This window comes from Pleurodeles waltl, chromosome 11 (assembly GCF_031143425.1).
Source record: "Pleurodeles waltl isolate 20211129_DDA chromosome 11, aPleWal1.hap1.20221129, whole genome shotgun sequence".
Taxonomy (NCBI): domain Eukaryota; kingdom Metazoa; phylum Chordata; class Amphibia; order Caudata; family Salamandridae; genus Pleurodeles; species Pleurodeles waltl.
The window spans coordinates 315,780,397-315,797,739 of NC_090450.1; the positions used below are offsets into that span (position 1 = coordinate 315,780,397).

Genomic DNA, 17,343 nt, shown 5'->3' on the forward strand with positions numbered 1-17,343 from the left:
ACCAAAGGACAACAAGTAACTACAATAGCATTGATCTTTCTCAAATCCTGCACTAAGTGGTACTTGCTATTAGGTTTCTACAAGCCCATAATTGGTGAGTTAAACGGAGTCCCCTTATTGTCTTTTGCCTTGTTGAATCATTGCATCAGTCTCAGGAGCAATCCCAACAAGGGTTTCTGGGTTCAGATTAGACTGTGGAATTCTTAAATATTCAGCGTTAGGTTTCACTGTTATGTGGATAGGTTCAACACGTTTAATGAGACCTATGTCTTTTCCTGAAAAGTCTTAGGGTTTAGGTAACAGTGTCTCTTTCAGCTCTTGAGACAAATCATCGCTTGTCAATGTGGTGTTCACTCTGCTATCTAAATTCTGGTTTATGAGTTAATCATGAGTTTGAAATTTCCCTTGGTATCAAAGTTTGTTAATTACTTTTTCAGATGGTTGATATTGATAAATTACTATTTTATTTTTCAACCATTATAGTATTGATTTGCTTTTGAATCTAGAGAGCTTTATTTCTAATTTCTTAGACAACATCGCAGATAGGGTATCCTTTACATGGCTGGGTGACTTTAATATTACTAACTGCCTCCTTCCTGGAAATGCTGTATGTGGGATAATAGGTTTGCAAGATGAAGACCTTTCCCATTTTAAACATAACCTCTATGGAGATGTGTTAAATCAAATTATTGTTAAAAATAATTTGTTATTTAATTTGGATTTCGCTAAAGACCGAGCAGTGCAACCCCCAACTTTTACAGAGAGGGGCGGTGGGTCAATGATCGATTTTATTCTTTTTTTGTTTTATGTAATACCTCTACTGCTTGATTCAGTCATTTTATCTACTATTCTCAGTGACCATAATCCTTTTACTATCTTCATATCACATCCAGACCCACACAATAATGTACCATCTTACGTACCCTCTGTTTCTTCAGATACCATACAGTCTGGTCATAATAAAGCGTTACATTTGAAGTTTAGAAATATTAATCTGGGCAAACGTTTGCCAAAAATGATTAATTATAAAAGAGAGTATGTGATGTGCTGTCTCTCTGAGGTAGCCGATTCACACTCCATACTGGGAAGTTTTAATGAACTCTGTGTTACTTTGCACAATTTGATGACTATCAAAATTAACAATATTGAAATTACTCCCTATAGATGGTCTAATCAGGTCTGTTCTGTTGTGCTAAGGAATTTGAAGTGGGAACTCCATATTGTCCCTTGAAACTTGGAAGACATTAGGCATGTAAAACGGGGACCCTTGAGTCAAGAAGAAAGAAAATCAGAGAGATGGCATGTGAAAATCTACAACTTGCTGCTGCATCCAGGGATTTGAGGGCATTTTGGGAAGTTGTCAATCACCCCTATTTTTCATCAGATGGGAACTCTAAAATATCATGTCACATCTCAAAAGAGGGGTGGTTGCTCCGCTTTTCGATGAACTTCGGTTCCCCTGGGCCTAGTCTTCCACTTAACCTTTTTTCTGAATTAATTTTTCCCACCTCCCTCAGGACAAATGGTGTTTTCACCAAGCCCTCAATTGATCTGTCTGACTTAACTGTCACCATCTTAAATAGCACCTCTGGGAAGACACTGGGCCAGATGGAGTGCCTATTGATGTCTTTAAAGACAATGTTCCATTCTGGGCATCCTTATTAGCAAATGTATTCCCCCGGTGAGTATACCTACTTCCTGGAGATGCTGCACTAGTTCCCGCACCTTTAAGAAGGGTGACAGGGAAAACCCTGCATGTTACCACCTAAACTCCCTGCTGGCCTCCTCTGTTAAGATTCTGTGTAGGGTGGTTCTACAGAAGCTGGAAGACCGGGCGGAGGACAAGAGGCTCCTGTCAGAGGTACAAATGTTTTTTGTCAGGGGGTGGGCATGGTCGAGCAGTCACTTAACCTGCTCTTGATCACAGGGAAATGTGTAAGGACCAGGGGCATTGCTCTGCACCTGGCCTGTATGGACTGGTCTAGTGATTTTGACCTCCTTGACATGTGCTCTGATGACTGTTGCCGGGGATGATGGAGGCATACTTAAATAATTAAAATACCTTCTTTGGGACATCTCGGCACAGATTCGATATAGTCCTTTTGGGGAGTGTACTTCTACTTTTAAGGTTACTAAGGGAGTGAAGCAGGGGTGCATTTTGCCCCTTTTTTGTTTCCCAACGGCAAGGACCTACCAAAAATAGGAGATAGGCTAGTGCCAATATTATTGTACATGGATGACGCAGTACTGTTGTTCCATTCTGCCACTGGGTTGCAATCTCTATTGGATGTTTTTAATGCCTTTATGATTAATTTAGGTTTAAAGGTTAATCATGCTGAATCTTCCATCATGACTTGTGGTCCTAGGAACACTGAATCACATAGATGATATTCCAATTGTAAAAGTTTCTAATTTTAATTACCTAGGGATCCTAATGGATGCGGACTTTAAATGGGACACGTTATTGACCCAACGAGAGTTCAAAATCGGAAATGTGTCTGATGCAATTTTTCTGTTTGCCAGAAAATGTAAACTAAAACGGATAAGGGATTTAATTACCTTAAATAAAGTCAAGTGTATTTCTGTGGGCACCTATGGGGCAGGCATGTGGGAGGTATGTCAATTTTACCCAACTACAAATAGCAGAGAATACATTTCTCTCTAAGTTATTATCAGTCCCCACGAGCACATCAAAATTCATTTCTCGTGCTTAGGTAAATTTGCTGTATATCGAGGACATAATCAAATTAGCCCCACTTCTACTTTTGTCCAAAATTAGGAGCTCATTTTATGCGAATTTCTCTTGTCTTGTCCTCTCTGAATGCATCACCCTACGATACTGACACAATATTACTTGGCTTTATAGATTTTTATTCCCCTGACAAAATCAACAGTAATTCGAAGGCTTTAGTCCGTTCTCTGTTTCTTGATAACAGGCATTTAAACCCTTCCAAAACATTTTCGGAAATGGCAACGGTGAGTTACCATAAAGAGATTACCCTTCTAGTTGGATCTGGCTCTTATCTGGAATGGATAGCAATAATAGATAGATAGATGGATAGATAATCCTGAGCTTTGTTTTTATTTAACACAATTTCGGTTAAACGTTGTTCATTTTTTGGTTGCTTATCTTTTACAGGGGGGCTGGCTTGCATTCCTACTGTGTTGTCTTTATAACGATATCAGAAAGTATTCATGTTTACATTTTACTTTACTGTGCAGTTTTCATTCTGTTCCTAGGAAAAAATATTTACGTTCTATTATTTTATGCTCTTTTTGCTGTTGATCTGCGAAACAGTCTTAAACGTTTGCAATATTTACCATCTGAATCTGTCTGCCACACCAATAGGCCCAGATTTAAGAGGGCTTAGCTGCTCCTTGCTCCACATTAATGTCATTTTTTATGACGCTAATGTGGGCCAACGAGGCCAAATTCACTGTGCTATATTTACAAAGTGGTGCATGCATGCACTTTGTAACTCCTTGAGCCACATAATGCCTGCGCTAGGCATGATGTATGCAAGGGGGTCATTCTCCCTTTAGAGGGACTGCAAAAATGGTGCAGTGGAATATCAGAGCAGGCGCTAAAAGAGGGCATACCATTGTTTTCAATGGGTCCCTATGTACTGTTCAGGATTAGCACCAAAAAAAACCCTTGCCCCTACCCTGCGTCATGGTGCGCTGTATATTAAATACGACGCACTCATTGTGGCGGAAGGGGGTGCTAAGGGGTGCAAGAAAAGTGGCGCTGCGTTGTATGCAGCATCACTTTTCTTATATTCTGGCCTTAATTTTATTTGTGCTTCCATTAAGATCAGGAAAGATATGTGCTAACCAATCCATGATTGTGAGGAATATTTTTTTGTATTGTTTATTTTAATATATCATGAAACAATTCTGTACCGTGCACTTTTATCTTTTATTTCTTAGAAGAGTTGATTCTTTTAAATTTGATATTTTGTAATATATTGTGTTTTTGTCTCTCTGGAAATTGGTTTAGTGTGGAGATGCTTCGAATGTTTATCTTGTCTTAATGTACCCTGATGAAATCTGGTTTTAATTACTTAAATTTACTTGTATTGTCACACATCAAATGTTTTTTATGGATTTATGCACATTATCTGTACTTTACTTTTGAAGTCTTGCTATTGTGTATTTTTTATGGTTTTCTTTGATACAGGACTCAAATCACACACCACTAATCAATGATTCTCCTCAAAAAACTCAATTTTAAGAGGTACAGCTTCAAGACGAAGGCTAGTAAATTTAGTATTGGCAACTCCTACAATCTGGATTCTTTTTACCCGAGAAGGTAGGTTGGGAACCTCTGCTGTTCACACAGTAGAGCGGGTAGCACCATAATCAATTAAGAATGTTATGGGGTGGCTATTCACCTCACCATCCACAAACTGACCACTCTGGTCTACCTCTGAGGTTGTGCCAAGTACGTAATCCTCCTCTGCACTCAGGCACCCTCACTGTGACAGGTCTGAGTTACCTCGTCTGTTTTTATCATAGTGTACTGTTGAGACATACCTTGATTCATAAAAGTATTTTTTTTGCATTGTGCACCTGATTCAGGTTAGATCTGGAAGAATTTGCATTCTCTTGTGGCATTGGGGCTTGTTGAACCTGCATTTCCTGAGTCAACTGGGTTGCATGAAAAGTTTGAGTTCACCATCTCTGTACATGCTGTGTCTGAACTTGACTATTATTAACCTAAGGTTGTACAAATCCATTATTCTGAACCTGGTTGTCATTCATCATGTTACCAGCATTGAAACAATACTCCAGCTTTCAATGCCCCATTTTGCAGCAGATGTGACAAGGATGTTTTCTTCAAAGTAGGCACATCCATCCCTGTACTCAGATCAATTGGGATATCACAACGGCTACTCTGTTGTGGAAATTGATTGCCACCTTGCATCATCGAAGCTCCTAGTTGATGCACTCCCTGCATAGGACCAACATTCCAGCAAACTGCTGATTCTGACTTCATTGTGCAGTTTTCATTTTGAACCATTGTGCAAATTTCAGGTCTCATTCCATGCAAAAACCTGAACACAAAATGTCCCATATCTTTGGTCTTAATAGCCTCTGCCCCACTATAGTGTTTAAACACCTACAGCAGTCCCTCATAACGAGAGAGTATTATCTCTTTCGACTCTTGAAACGTCCTGTAAATCTTAACCCAATCACTGTCCTTATGAGACACCTTCCATTTAAAAAATGTAATCACCTGATGATATTTTCTCATCACCACTGGAGATGGAGCCTTCATTTTGGGATGTCTCAAATGATCCTTTTCAGGCCAATCCACAGCTATTTTGCATTCAGCTCGCAAATCACTTGGAGCCACAGTCTCAAATAAGATATTCAAATCTATCCACAGGACCTTTGATATTTTCAAAAGACGGTCAATGTGTCTGCACCATTCCACTGTTTTCTTTCCTCTATTTTGGTAAATCATTCATGAATGATCTGAAGGATAACATAAGCAGAAATCTCAGGTTAGAACAGCAACTTCTGAACCACTCGCCAGCCACAATAGCTACTCCAGAGCCTTGCAATTCCCTTACTGTTTCCGCCAGTGCATGCCCCCACCATTTAACTCTGGGGCCAATGGACCAATTTGGTAAATAGGAAGTGGGCTAAGTAATTCAAGTTCAAAAGCTGGGTAGAGCTGCTAGACTGGACAAAACTCTTTCAGATGTCTACAGCAACCACTTAACCTGTGGTCACCTGTGTTAACTCACTCTTTCAATGACATCTGGTCTCTCAAGGAGCTCCCATCCTCCTGGAGAAAACCAGTAATTGTGCCTTTACATAAAAAGGGGCCCAAAGATCTTGTGGGGAATTATCAACCAATTTCATTGCTTGATGAATTGGGAAAAAATTCGGGAACCTGGTATTATCCCGCTTAGAGAAGTGGCTGGAAGATAAAGACTTAGGGCCTGATTTATATCTCAGCTGAGGGAATACTCTGTCACAAGTATGACAGATAAACTGTCTGCCATATTACAATCCCCATGGGATATAATCAGATCATTATACTGTGGACAGGATATCCGTCACCTTTGTGATGGATTATTCCCCTCTGCCAAGACTTAAATCAGGCCTTTAATGTCCTCATACCAAGCAGGTTTTAGCGGAGGTCAGAGCACAGTGGATCAAGCATTCACACATAACTCATATGTTCTAAATACACATTACTCAACAAGTCGTCTCTGTCTGTTTTTCATCAATCTCCAAACCGCTTTTGACAGTGTTGATCGCGTTTATTGTGCTACACAATGGCAAACCTTAATAGAGCAGGAAATCCCATAATAGCTTTTAAATCTAATAATAGCACTACATTCTGGTAACAACACCCAGGTGAAGTACAGCACCAGATGCGAATATATAGCAGGGGTTCCAATACAGTGAGGCGCCAAGCAAGGCTGCATCCTAGCACTAACTCTATTTAACTGCTATATTAATGCTGTTGTGAAATCATTAACAAACCTCAATCTAGACATGCCCAAAATGAGGAGGAGCTGATCCCAATATTACTCTTCGCAGCAAATGCAGTGCTGATGTCCAGAAAAGAACTATCAATGCACTGCTTATTGGCAGGCTTTAAGTCATTCTGCACTACCAGAAGTTTAACCTTCAATGCTGGGAAAACAAAATACAGGATTCTAAATCAAAAATCTAACTTGAAAGCAACTTTTAGACTCTATAACAAGCCTCTGGATCAGATGTCAACTTATAACTACTTGGGCAACTGTTTGGATGACAATTTACTGTGGGCTTTGCAACTATTGAAGATAAATACCTCTCCGTTCCAGCCAAGCTGGTGTGGTGTTGAGATTTGCTAAATCGTGCAGAAAAAGTTCAGCAGGTGCGCAGTGCTATTGTACAAAATGAAAGTGAGGTATAAAAAAATTATCCATTCACAATACTGAAAACAACTTCCTACTACTATAGTGGATGCTTTTAGAGTGGATCTTTATATCGAAAACATTGAAGATCAGATCGTATTGGCACCATTAAACCCTTCGCTGCCAGGCCTTTTCCCCCTCCTGTGCCAGGCCTTTTTTTGGCTATTTGGGGCAGTTCGCGCTTAGGCCCTCATAATGTTTTGTCCATATAAGCTAGCCAAGCCAAATTTGAGACCTTTTTTTCCAACATCCTAGGAATTCTAGAGGTACCCAGACTTTGTGGGTTCCCCTGAAGGAGGCCAAGAAATTAGCCAAAATACAGTGAAAATGTAGGGGGTTATTCCAACTTTGGAGGAGGTGGTAATCCGTCCCAAATGTGACGGATTTACCACCACCCGTATTACGAGTTCCATAGGATATAATGGACTCGTAATACGTCTGGTGGTATATCCGTCACTTTACCGTCACTTTTGGGACGGATTACCACTTCCTCCAAAGTTGGAATAACCCCCTTAGTTTTTTTCAAACAAATGGGAAAAAGTAGCTGCCAAAGAAAGCTGGTGTTTTTTTCCCTGAAAATGGCATCAACAAAGGGTTTGTGCTGCTAAAATCACCCGCTGCCCAGCTTTCAGAAACAGGCAGACTTGAATCAGAAAACCCAATTTTTCAACAAATATTTGGCATTTTACTGGGACATACCCCATTTTTACGATTTTTTGTGCTTTCAGCTTCCTTCCAGTCAGTGACAGAAATGGGCATGAAACCAATGCTGTATCCCAGAAACCTAAACGTTTCTGAAACGTAGACAAAATTCTCTGAATTCAGCAAGGGGTAATTTGTGTAGATCCTACAAGGGTTTCCTACAGAAAATAACAAATGAAAAAAACAAATTGAAATTGAGGTGAACAAAACAGCAGTTTTTCTCTACGTTTTACTCTGTAACTTTTTCCTGCACTGTCAGATTTTTAAAAGCAATATACCGTTACGTCTGCTGGACTCTTCTGGTTGCGGGGATATATAGGGCTTGTAGGTTCATCAAGAACCCTAGGTACCCAGAGCCAATAAATGAGCTGCACCCTGCAGTGGGTTTTCATTCTATACTGGGTATACAGCAATTCATTTGCTGATATATAAAGAGCGAAAAATAGCTATCAAGAAAACCTTTGTATTTCCAAAATGGGCACAAGATAAGGTGTTGAGGAGCAGTGGTTATTTGCACATGTCTGAATTCCGGGGTGACCATATCAGCATGTGAATTACAGGGCATTTCTCAAATAGACGTCTTTTTTACACACTCTCTTATATTTAGAAGGAAAAAATGTATAGAAAGACAAGGGGCAATAACACTTGTTTTGCTATTCTATGTTCCCCCAAGTCTCCCGATAAAAATTATACCTCACTTGTGTGGGTAGGCCTAGCGCCCGCGACAAGAAATGCCCCAAAACACAACGTGGACACTTCACATTTTTTGACAGAAAACAGAGGTGTTTTTTGCAAAGTGCCTACCTGTAGATTTTGGCCTCTAGCTCAGCTGGCACCTAGGGAAACCTACCAAACCTGTGCATTTTTTAAAACTAGAGACCTAGGGGAATCCAAGATAAGGGGACTTGTGAGGCTCTGACCAGGTTCTGTTACCCAGAATCCTTTGCAAACCTCAAATTTTGGCTAAAAAACACATTTTCCTCACATTTCGGTGACAGAAAGTTCTGGAATCTGAGAAGAGCCACAAATTTCCTTCCACCTAGTGTTCCCCCAAGTCGCCCGATAAAATTGATACCTCACTTGTGTGGGTAGGCCTAGCGCCCACGACAGGAATTGCCCCAAAACACAACATGGACCGTTCACACTTTTTGACAGAAAAGAGGTGTTTTTTGCAAAGTGCCTACCTGTAGATTTTGGCCTCTAGCTTAGCCGGCACCTAGGGAAATCTACCAAACCTGTGCATTTTTGAAAACTAGAGACCTAGGGAAATCCAAGATGGGGTGACTTGTGGGGCTCTGACCAGGTTCTGTTACCCAGAATCCTTTGCAAACCTCAAAATTTGGCTAAAAAAACATGTTTTCCTCACATTTCGGTGACAGAAAGTTCTGGAATCTGAGAGGAGCCACAAATTTCCTTCTACCCAGCGTTCCCCCAAGTCTCTCGATAAAAATGGTACTTCACTTGTGTGGGTAGGCCTAGCGCCCACGAAAGGAAATGGCCCAAAACGCAACGTGGACACATCACATTTTTTCACAGAAAACAGAGGTGTTTTTTGCAAAGTGCTTACCTGTGGATTTTGGCCTCTAGCTCAGCCAGCCCCGGAGGGGGCAGAAATGGCCTAAAATGAATTGGCCCCCCACTCCCCCAACCCCCCCATCCCCCCCCCCCCGGGAGCTACCCTTGCCTACGGGGTCACTCCCCTTGCGTGACATTGGCGAAAAAAAAAATCCTCGGTGCCTAGTGGTTTCTGTCCCCTTGGGGGCAGATTGACCTAAAATCGTCCGATCTGCCCCCAAAGGGGGCAGAAATGGCCTAAATGTAATTCGCCCCCTAGGGGAGCGACCCTTGCCTGAGGGGTCACTCCCCACCTCAAAAAAAAAAAAAAAAATCCCTGGTGCCTGGAGGTTTCTGCCCCCAGGGGGCGCAGAAAAGGCCTTTAAAAAAAAAATCCCCCCCCCGGGAGCGACCCTTGCCAAAGGGGTCGCTCCCTTATGCCAGTTTCCCAATAAAAATAAAATCCCTGGTGTCTAGTGGGCGTTTGTAGGAAGTTGGCTCTGTATGTACTATTTCAAAGTAAGAAATAGCATGCACAGAGTTCAAGGGTTCCCCTTAGAGGTAAGATAGTGGCAAAAATAGATAATTCTAATGCTCTATTTTGTGGTAGTGTGGTCGAGCAGTAGGCTTATCAGCGGGTAGTGTTAAGCATTTGTTGTACATACACACAGGCAATAAATGAGGAACACACACTCAAAGACAATTCCAGGCCAATAGGTTTTTATATAGAAAAATATATTTTCTTAGTTTATTTTAAGAACCACAGATTCAAGATTTACAGACAATACTTTAAATGAAAGGTATTTCACTTAGGAACTTTAGGAACTTTGAATTAGCAAAATAGCATATACAGTTTTCACACAAATGGCAAATAGCTATTTTAAAACTAGACACTGTGCAATTTTCAACAGTTCCTGGGGGAGGTAAGTGTTTGTTAGATTTGTAGGTAGGTAAACCACCTACAGGGTTCACAGTTGGGTCCAAGGTAGCCCACCGTTGGAGGTTCAGGGAAACCCCAAAGTTACCACACCAGCTGCTCAGTGCTGGTCAGGTGCAGAGGTCAAAGTGGTGCCCAAAACGCATAGGCTTCAATGGAGAAGGGGGTGCCCTGGTTCCAGTCTGCCAGCAGGTAAGTACCCGCATCTTCGGAGGGCAGACCAGGGGGGTTTTGTAGGGCACCGGGGGGGGGACACAGGTCAGAACAAAAAGTACACCCTCAGCGGCACTGGGGCGGCCGGGTGCAGTGTGCAAACAGGCGTCGGGTTCGCAATAGGTTTCAATGGGAGACCAAGGGGTCTCTTCAGCGATGCAGGCAGGCAAGGGGGCTGGGCTCCTCGGGGTAGCCACCCCCTGGGCAAGGGAGAGGGCCACCTGGGGGTCGCTCCTGCACTGGAGGTCAGATCCTTCAGGTCCTGGGGGCTGCGAGTGCAGTGTCTTTACCAGTCGTGGGGTCTTTGAAGCAGGCAGTCGCGGTCAGGGGGAGCCTCGGGATTCCCTCTGCAGGCATCGCTGTGGGGGCTCAGGGGGGTCAACTCTGGCTACTCACGGTCTCGCAGTCGCCGGGGAGTCCTCCCTGTAGTGTTTGTTCTCCACAAGTCGAGCCGGGGGCGTCGGGTGCAGAGTGCAAAGTCTCACGCTTCCGGGGGGAAACGTGTGTTCTTTCAAAGTTGCTTCTTTGTTGCAAAGTTGCAGTCTTTGTGGAGCAGAGCCGCTGTCCTCGGGAGTTCTTGGTCCTTCTAGATGCAGGGTAGTCCTCTGAGGCTTCAGAGGTCGCTGGATCCTGTGGAACGCGTCGCTGGAGCAGTGTCTTTAGAAGTGGGGAGACAGGCCGGTAGAGCTGGGTCCAAAGCAGTTGGTGTCTCCGTCTTCAGGTTTTTCAGCTCAGCAGTCCTTCTTCGTCTTAGGTTGCAGGAAGCTATCTTGCTGTGTTCTGGGAGCCCCTAAATACTTGATTTAGGGGTGTGTTTAGGTCTGGGGGGTTAGTAGCCAATGGCTACTAGCCCTGAGGGTGGCTACACCCTCTTTGTGCCTCCTCCCTGAGGGGAGGGGGGCACATCCCTAATCCTATTGGGGGAATCCTCCATCTGCAAGATGGAGGATTTCTAAAAGTCAGAGTCACCTTAGCTCAGGACACCTTAGGGGCTGTCCTGATTGGCCAGTGACTCCTCCTTGTTTTTCTCATTATCTCCTCTGGCATTGCCGCCAAAAGTGGGGCTGTGGCCGGAGTGGGTGGGCAACTTCACTAGCTGGAGTGCCCTGGGGTGCTGTAACAAAGGGGGTGAGCCTTTGAGGCACACCGCCAGGTGTTACAGTTCCTGCAGGGGGAGGTGAGAAGCACCTCCACCCAGTACAGGCTTTGTTACTAGCCACAGAGGGACAAAGGCACTCTCCCCATGTGGCCAGCAACATGTCTGGTGTGTGGCAGGCTGCTAAAACTAGTCAACCTACACTGGTAGTCAGTTAAGGTTTCAGGGGGAATCTCTAAGATGCCATCTGGGGTGTATGTGACAATAAAATATACACTGGCATCAGTGTGCATTTATTGTGCTGAGTAGATTGATACCAAACTTCACAGTTTTCAGTGTAGCCATTATGGTGCTGTGGAGTTCGTGCATGACAGACTCCCAGACCATATTCTCTCATGGCTACCCTGCACTTGCAATGTCTAAGGTTTTGCTTAGACACTGTAGGGGCATAGTGCTCATGCACTTATGCCCTCACCTATGGTATAATGCACCCTGCCTTAGGGCTGTAAGGCCTGCTAGAGGGGTGACTTATCTATACCTATAGGCAGTGTGAGGTTGGCATGGCACCCTGAGGGGAGTGCCATGTCGACTTAGTCATTTTATCCCCACCAGCACACACAATCTGGCAAGCAGTGTCTCTGTGCTGAGTGAGGGGTCCCCAGGGTGGCATAAGACATGCTGCAGCCCTTAGAGACCTTCCCTGGCATCAGGGCCCTTGGTACCAGAGGCACCAGTTACAAGGGACTTACCTGGATGCCAGGGTGTGCCAATTGTGGAGACAAAAGTACAAGTTAGGGAAAGAACACTGGTGCTGGGGCCTGGTTAGCAGGCCTCAGCACACTTTCAAATCATAACTTGGCATCAGCAAAGGCAAAAAGTCAGGGGGTAACCATGCCAAGGAGGCATTTCCTTACAACGTTTGAAAAGCCTTTTGAAACGCTGAGACTTCAAAAGGAAGGAAATACATTTCCTTCTCTTTGAAGCCTCTCTCGGCCTCCTCCACGTGATCGGAAGAGAAATGCTTTGCATTTCTCTTCCGAGCATGCTGGAAGCTGAGCTTCCAGCGCAAAGGAGGAGGCCCTGTGACAACCAGCGCGCAATGCGTGCTGACGTCACAGGGGGGTTTGGGGTGGAAGGGGAAGGGGAAGGGATTCCCCTTCCATCCACAACCGGGGGGTGTGGGTGGGGGGCACAAGGAGGGAGCGCTAGCGCTCCCCCCAGTTCCCGGGTGCAAGACGAGGTGATCTCGTCCAAGGCACCCGGGAACCCGTGCCTTGGACAAGATCACCTCGTCCAAGGCACCGTAGGGGTTAAAGTATTGGATCTGTATTTGGTCCAAACACAAGCTTGCCTTTGATAGGTCCACACTCTCATACATTATGATGAATCAAAATTATTCCAGAGTACCCATATATCAATTGTCCTTCGTAACTTCGGCCTAGAAGATCCCTAACTCCAACCAAGAACCATTACAAAAGCTATCCATGATCTGGCTATAAAGTCATAGTGGGAACATTAATCAAGCGATGCTAAGCTGAGAAGTTCCTCTGATAAAAAGCTATCTGTGATTCAAAAAAGGCCACAGCTTTGAAACCTTCTTAGACAAAATATTACCAGCAAAAAAAGAGAACTCTCTATTTAAAATTCAGACTGGGCATTAAAGATACTAAAAGTTACTAAAAGATGTTAACCAGATCCTGACGAGAGAGCATATATGTGCATGTGCTCTCTGCGATGCCTGGAAAACTAATTCATTTCCTCCTGCTGTGCACTCACATGTTGAGGATCCAAAAATACTAATACTAGGAAGTGCAAAGAAGCTCTCTCCATGAGAACAGATGATAAAATTATAGTCTTGACTTTCTCGTCTCACATTTATGCAGCCTGGAAATCAAGAGTTTAAGTCCAGGAACAACTGTGTTCACTGAAAGTCATTTTAAAAAAACTGATGATCAGGCGTCCTCACCATTCAAACAGCTTTCAAGAAATCTCTGGACTCAGAATTAGCATCTCCTAATGCATTTACAAATTCCAAAGGAAGAACTCATTACAACTCTGATATACTATTTTTACACTACTTTAGTATCAATTGGTAACAGGGTCCACTAAGTAAAGGCACTGGCAAGTGCACTACTCTTTATGTTTCTAACCAGTGTTACAATGCTGTGTGCACATAAGGGTTGTTACAAGGGCACAAGTGTTATACTTGAACTCTTAGTTATGTATAACCCTCACAAATACCATAACCAAGTTGCTGTTTTCAGATTTGACACTCTCGCAGACCTACAATAGCATTTTCGGTGTTAATCCTTCTATCTGTTGTTAAAATGAACTTTGGGGTTTGTTCTGTGCCTTTTATAACAGCAATGGCCCTTCTGATGCTTCCATAAGTCGGTTTTGATAGCCACATAAAGGGAAGTACTTAGGGAAATTTCAAGCATTGGTACTTTAATAGAGGAAGCCAACTCCTAAATCAATACATTTTGTTCAGCTGTCTACTTGTGTATTGCTAACATACATTGAGACAACTTAATGGTGAAGGCATCCCTGTAGGTGAAAAGCCCATGTAATTCAGACCAATGTGGTTGTTCATTATGGGGGATAATACCAAGCATAGCACCACTGCAACTATGCTCCACAGTAGAAGGCTGTCCCCTTTATAAATGCCCAGTGCAATAATTCATCGACTCCCATGAGGCATGCTCTGCAAGAACACCTATTTGTTTATTTACTTGTTCCTGCACTTTATGACCCTAGAATGTTGCTTGAAAATGAAATATACAGTTCTTACTATCCACTAATAAAACAAGCCCTTTTTTTTGTTGGAATCTAGCGGCCTTGTGCCGATTAGCTGTAGGGCTAACAGCAAGGGATGCATCTTTGCACTTGCACTTTATCTGGATTTCTTCATGATGACTTCCCCGTGATACCACTTTGTCCTGATGCCCCCAAGCACCAAGCTAGGTGGTCCTTTTGTGTGGCAGACATTTAAAAAAAATCACATTCAATGGATTATCCGCATCTTGTAAAGTGTTTTCATGAGCTAATTACGAATTTTATTGTAACTATTCTGTTTTAACCTGCATTACTAATTGTTATGGCCTGATGCGGCTGAAAATAATAAAGACTTGGTTTGTATTTATGAATTAATTAGAACAACCTTTCATGAGCCTGTCCTGCACATCTTGTGCTAGCTTTGCATATGATGAAGAGCTCATTTTCTTGGCAAGTATCTAATTGAGACATGTCAAGGGTTTCTTGTATCATATCTTTAATTCTAATTTTAATTTAGCCAAATCTATTGTCTTTTCTCTTTTTGGGGTTTGAACCGTCTTTCCATTTGTTCCTGAACTTTCACCTTCATTTTGAATGTCTATAACTTTGGGCCAATCATCTAATTGTTGGGCACTAAGACCAGGTTGCTCTGCTGGGGTATTAATTATCATCTCTCGCTTCATGACACTAGGATTTGCTTTATCTCGTGAATTCCAAATGGCCATATCAGAATCTGGCTAACCTAGGAGTATTTCTGTCTTAGTGGTACTGTAATTAACATATGAAGGTACATTCTTCTTGGGCTCGAAAACGGATGGTGACCTTGGGGGAAACTTTCATTCGGGGAAAACCCTTCCTGACTTAATGTTGGATCTACACTTGCAGTTTGTGGAGTATTCCCACGTATTTGGACTCAAGGGATTCTTCTCATTGTCAAGCTCACAGAATTGCTACCTGAGGTACCTATTTCAGTGGGAACAGGTAAGGTATGTGTAGTACTTCCTGTCACTTCTGGTTTATACAAAGGAACTACAGGATGAGTGGTGACAGGAACAGTCAATGTATCTGGAATGTTCAAGGCAGGTGCACTTTGAGGGACTGTCATTCCTGAACCATCTCCCATTGAATTTGAACTTACATCTACTGGTGTATCAGAATTCCCATTAATATTACATTACTCACTTTTCCCGCTGGGGGTGGATGATGTAATAATAGTTTGTTTATGAAATCTTCATCTGAATCACTACCACTGTCCTCCCTTCTGTTCTCGTTGTCACCTATCTCTTCCTTCTTTTTCTTTTGTTTACTTTTCCCCCTTTCTCACTCATCAATGTAGGATACAGCCTAGTTCCCTCTATCACACCAGTTCTTCGTGTCTTCTGTTCCTCATCCCACTTAGCATACGCATAAGTGTGTATTGCTTTCTTGACCCTTCTTTGGTATATATCCTTCTGTTTCTGAAGAGCTATGTGTTCACATGCTTTAAGTGCTTTATATTGTGCAGTCTAGGAGGCAGTTTCATGTCATTCAACATCCTCCTTAAATGTTCAATGATCCTCAAATTATGTGTGCCATAGCGAGGAAATACCAGAGGGCCCTCCTTCTCAGTCATATTTTACATAATTCAAGCCAAATACACGTATGCAGACCCACATTTATCACCATGTAAGGACCTGGTGTACCTTCGAGAAGGTGCTTCTTCTTCCATTCTAACAGATACAGGCCCTCATTACAACCCTGGCGGTCGGTGTTAAAGTGGCAGTAATACCACCAACAGGCCGGCGGTAAAAAAAACGGGATCACAACCATGGTGGAAACCGCCAACACAGGCAGCCATTTTAACACTCCGACCCCCAAGGCGGTAGCAACAAACACCGCGGCAGTAACCACCAACAGAAAGGCGGAAGACAATGTACCACCTACACTATTACAAGGCACCAATCAGCCAGCTTTTCCAGGGCAGTACCAACGGCATCAAAAGCACGGCGGAAATAGTACACCGAAGGGAAACCACTCACCTTTCGACACCCAAAGAAGAACTAGGACGCCATGGAGCCCGAATTTCAGATCCTACCCATGTTGCTATATCTATTAATACACCATGAAGTGGAAAGAAGGCAGCGGCGACAACAACAACAGTGAGTACTGCACCTAGCACTCAGGGAAGGGGAGGAGAGAAAAGAGAGTGACACACACACGCAGCACGCAACACCCCCACCCCCCACCCACAATAACATACACACACATATCCAATAATATCACAGAAACACCCCATCACCCTCTGGAAGAACGCAAGGACCAAACAAAATGAGTTTAACTAGTGTAATATTGGAACAATCAGATAGATCGGGAGAACAGCAAATAATCAGTATACACAAATATTTACAGCAAGTACACAAGTCCGTACACTGTCCCATGAAATGTCTGTGGACCAGTGGTCCCAAAAAGCATGGGCGAAGCCCACACATGACACTTGCCTTAAAACGGAGAAAACACTGCATGGGTATCAGGTCACAAAAAACACAGGCACCTCAGGGGGAAGGGGAGGGGGGCACCCCAGCCAGATGATGGTACAACGCCACTGCTCCTCGAGGGGGCTCCATTGCCAACTTCCTGGTCTGGGGAGTACAAAGCCACAGTCTCTCAAGTGGGTTCTCTGCCCACTGCTTGGTCCTGGGGAGTGCAAAGCCACAGTTTTTCAAGTCTCTCAAGTGGGTTCACTGCCCACTGCTTGGTCCTGGGGAGTGTGAAGCCACAGTCTCTCAAGTCTCTCAAGTGGGTTCACTGCCCATTGCTTGGTCCTGAGAAGTGCAAAGCCACAGACTCCCAAGTGAGTGGTTTGCCCACATGCTTTGGAGGGGGCTTTGTGCCCAGAGTGCATCATCCTGGCAAGGACTGGGTGAGTGGATGCATTTCTCCCCTGGTTCTGGAGGGGGCTTTGTGCCCAGAGTGCTTCATCCTGCCAAGGACTGGGTGAGTGGATGCATTTCTCCACTGGTTCTGGAGGGGGCTTTGTGTCCAGTGATGCTGCACCTGGTGTGTGGCAGTTGACATCCTCTCACCTGGGTCACCTGGGTGTCTTAGCCACGCGATGTACCTGGAACAGGTAGCATGATACTCCATGGAGGCAGAGCCACACGCCA

The 17,343-nt window shown here is 43.7% G+C and overlaps 1 protein-coding gene across 4 annotated transcripts in view; it reads right to left on the bottom strand.

Moving 5' to 3' along the window:
• Window positions 1–17,343, bottom strand: part of LOC138265661 (kyphoscoliosis peptidase-like) — a 395,468-nt gene that overhangs the window by 65,421 nt on the left and 312,704 nt on the right. The window lies entirely within an intron of this gene.